The following is a 4,220-nucleotide window of genomic DNA, read 5'->3' on the forward strand; positions in this document are numbered from 1 at the left end:
CCCTATCAATATTCCAATGGCATTTTTTAGAGAAGTAGAAAAAACAATCCTAAAATTTATATGGAACTAAAAAGACCCTGAATGGCCAAAGCCATCCTAAGAAAGAAAAACAAAACAGGAGGCATCACACTTTCTGATTCCAAGCTATCCTATAAAGCTATAGTAATCAAAGCAGTATGGTACTGGCATATAAACAGATAAATAGATAAATGGAACAGAATCAAGAGCCCAGAAATAAACCCAAGCATATACAGTCAACTAATATTTGACAAGGGAGCCAAGAATACCCAATGGAGAAAACACAGTCTTGTCAATAAATAGTGCTGGGAAAATTGGATAGTCACATGTAAAAGCGTGAAACTAGACTCCTATCTTATACCATACACCAAAATTAACTCAAAATGGATTAAAGACTTAAATGTAAGACGTGAAACGACGAAACACCTAGAAGAAAACATAGAGAAAAAGCTCCTTGACATGGATCCAAGGATCATGATTTTTTAGATATGACACATAAAGCAAGAGGAACAAAATCAAAAATAAGTAAATGGGATTACATCAAACTGAAAAGCTTCTGCACAGTGAAAGAAATCATCCACAAAATTAAAAGACAATCTACAGAATGGGGAAAAACATTTGTGAACCATACATCTGATAAGGGGTTAATATCCAAAATATATAACCAACTTATACAACTCAATGCACAAAAACCAATAATCCAATTTTTAAAATGAGCAAGAGGCCTGAACAGACATTTTTCCAAATACAGTATATGAATGGCTAACAGGTACATGAAAAAACATCATTAGTCATTAGGGAAACACAAATCAAAACCACAATATCAACTCCTGCCTGTTCGAATGGCAATTATAAAAAGACAAGAAATAATAAATGCTTGATGAGGATGTGGAGAAAAGGGAAACCTTGTGCACTATAAACTGGTACATGTGGAAAACAGTATGGAGGATCCTCAAAAATAGAACTACCATATGATGCAGCAATTTCACTTCAAGGAATATATCCAAAAGAAATGAAAACACTAACTCAAAATGATATCTGGGGACTTCCCTGGTGGCACAGTGGTTAACAATCCGCCTGCCAATGCAGGGGACACGGGTTCGAGCCCTGGTCCGGAAAGATCCCACATGCCGTGGAGCAACTAAGCCCGTGCCCCACAGCTGCTGAGCCTGCGCTCTAGAGCCCGCAAGCCACAACTGCTGAGCCCGCGTGCCACAACTACTGAAGCCTGTGCACCCGGGGCCTGTGCTCTGCAACTAGAGAAGCCAACGCAGTGAGAGGCCTGCGCACCGCAACGAAGAGTAGCCCCTGCTTGCCGCAACTAGAGAAAGCCTGCGCACAGCAACGAAGACCCAACGCAGCCAAAAATAAATAAATAAATAAATAAATTTATTTTTAAAATGATATCAGGGCTTCCCTGGTGGCGCAGTGGTTGAGAGTCCGCCTGCCGATGCAGGGCACACGGGTTCGTGCCCCGGTCCGGGAAGATCCCACATGCCACGGAGCACCTAGGCCCGTGAGCCATGGCCACTGAGCCTGCACGTCCGGAGCCTGTGCTCTGCAATGGGAGAGGCCACAGCAGCGAGAGGCCTGCGTACTGCAAAAAATAAAAATAAAAAAAAATAAAATAAAATAAAAAAATAAATAAAAAATGATATCTGCACCCCTATGTTCATAGTAGCATTATTTACAATAACAAGACATGGAAACATCAATGGCTGAATGGATAAAGAAGTTGTGATATACATACACACACACACACACACACATATACATACCATGGAATATTATTCAGCTATAAAAAAATGAAAAAATCCTCCCATTTGCAATAACATGGATGGACCTTGAGGGCATTATGCTAAGTGAAATAAGTCAGACAGAGAAAGACAAATACTGTATGATCTCACTTTTGGAATTAAAAAAAACCAACATTCATAAAAGAGATCAGATTTGTGGTTACCAGAGGCAGGAGCAGGGAGGGGGAGATGATAGTCAAAAGGTATAAACTTCCAGTTATAAGAAAAATAAGTATGAGGGATGTAACATACACATGATGACCATCATAGTTAACACAGCTGTATGGAATAAATGAAAATTGTTGAGAATAAATCCTAACAGTTCCCATAATAACGAGAAAAAAAGGGTTTTTTTGCTGCCTCTTTTTATTGTACCTATATGACATGATGGATGCTAACTAATCTTACTACAGTAATCAATTCACAATGTATAGAAGTTGAACAATTATGCTATACACCTTGAACTTATACAGTGATGTATGTCAATTATATCTCAGTAAAACTGAAGGTAAAAAAAGAATGTGATAAATATATAATATTCACATATATTATTACAATAGTCCAGTTTAAAATTTGGATAATTTATTAAGTTACAATGTGGTATGAATTTGGAAAAACTGATCTAAAGCAATATTTTCCAAATTATACTGCACAGACATTAACCTGAAAGATAAGTAATCTATGGGAAACAATAGGGTTTGGTAGCTGAGATGGTGTGAGAAATGCTGTTAACTACAGCCTCCTCTTGGAAATTCACAATGTGTATTAACATATGAAAAGCTCCAAGAAGCAAAGATCCACCTATTTAAACTTGCTTAACCCAGTGTTTATTAAATAGGGCATTCATTCTTAAAACTCTTGGGGCTTCCCTGGTGGCGCAGTGGTTGAGAGTCCGCCTGCCGATGCAGGGGACTCGGGTTCGTGCCCCGGTCCGGGTAGATTCCACATGACGCGGAGCGGCTGGTCCCGTGAGCCATGGCCGCTGAGCCTGCACGTCTGGAGCCTGTGCTCCGCAACGGGAGAGGCCACTACAGTGAGAAACCCGTGTACAGAAAAAAAAACAAACAAATCCCTGTATCATATAATACCTATTAAACTGAGGGACAATATAGTGTGATGTCATAGGTTCAAATCATGTCAGGTTACGCGCATGGCCTTTGGAACAATACTGCCTGCATTTGAATCCTAGCTAGCGCTCCCACTTATTAGCTATTAGTTTCTTCATCTATAAAATGGATAATAATAATACCTACCTACATGCAAAGTATTTACAGCAGCACTGACAACACTATAAGCACTATATAATGTCGATTAACATCCAGCAGAATGAGTGTTCTAAGACACACTTTGAGAAACACTGGTAGAGAATCGAGCCCTAGCTTTGCGCAGTGGCAGTATCGTAGCCAATGAGGTTTATCTGAGGCGCAATTATTGCTAATTGAGAATCGAGCCCTTTAGAATTCTGGGGCTTGGGTCTCTCCATGGGAAGATTACCAACTCGTTGGAGACAGGGGTATATAATTATGACACAGTATGTTAAGTACTGAACAAGGAGCAAGTGAGGACTCTGGAACCGAGAGTAGGGACGGAGTAATATTTCTAATGGTGAGGGACGTTTCAGGAGAGAATCCACAGCCAAATGGACAGAAATCCTAAAATGCGTGTAGGATTTCACCAAGCAGAGACGTGGGGAATGATGGCAGCCAAGACCGGGCCTGGTTGGCAAACAGTAAGTAGCCTGATTTGACTAGAGTGCAGTCTAAGTTGGAAGACGGGGAATGCACTGGAAATGAGGTTGCCATTAGATTGTTAACGGTCCTGTATCCCAAACTAAGGACGTTGAGGTTTCTTCCACAGGAATTAAGGAGCACAAATGTTAAAAACAACCAATCAACCAGGGAAGGATCAGAGGATCAGTGTGGGAAGTGAGCTGAAGAGGAAAAGACTAGGCACAAGGACAGATAATAGTTCAGGTAAGCAGAGAAGAAAAGAGCAGTCAGACTAGAGGACAGGAAAACAGGTTTAAAGGTACTTCAAACATAGCAAAATACTGGGTGTGACATTTAGAGAAAGTTTAGACATGGCAAAAAAAAAAAAAAAGAAGAAGAAGAAGAAAGAAAATAATTAGGTGTGAGGGATGAAAAGGCCAAAGGTGGTGGCAATATCCCTGAGATGGATACAGGAGGAGTAGAAGCATACCCTGGGAGGGGTTGTGGGTTATCAAGCAGGTTCATGTCATGCTCAAATCTCTCCTGGCCTGGATCTCAGGAGGCAGGGCCAGAGACAGATGTGGGAGACATGAATCTGGGTGGTCATTAGTTAAGGGGATGGTTGGGCTCACCCTACAAGAGCATCAAAAGGAGGGAAAGGGGCCTGTCCTGTGTCAACTGAAAAATAATACACAAC

The 4,220-nt window shown here is 40.8% G+C and overlaps 1 pseudogene; it reads left to right on the top strand.

Annotated features, from left to right (window-relative positions):
* Window positions 1-3,191: 3,191 nt before the first annotated feature.
* Window positions 3,192-3,319, top strand: LOC132421381 (U4 spliceosomal RNA; annotated as a pseudogene).
* The last annotated feature ends 901 nt before the right edge of the window (window positions 3,320-4,220 follow it).

Source organism: Delphinus delphis, chromosome 2, assembly GCF_949987515.2.
Source record: "Delphinus delphis chromosome 2, mDelDel1.2, whole genome shotgun sequence".
Classification (NCBI taxonomy): domain Eukaryota; kingdom Metazoa; phylum Chordata; class Mammalia; order Artiodactyla; family Delphinidae; genus Delphinus; species Delphinus delphis.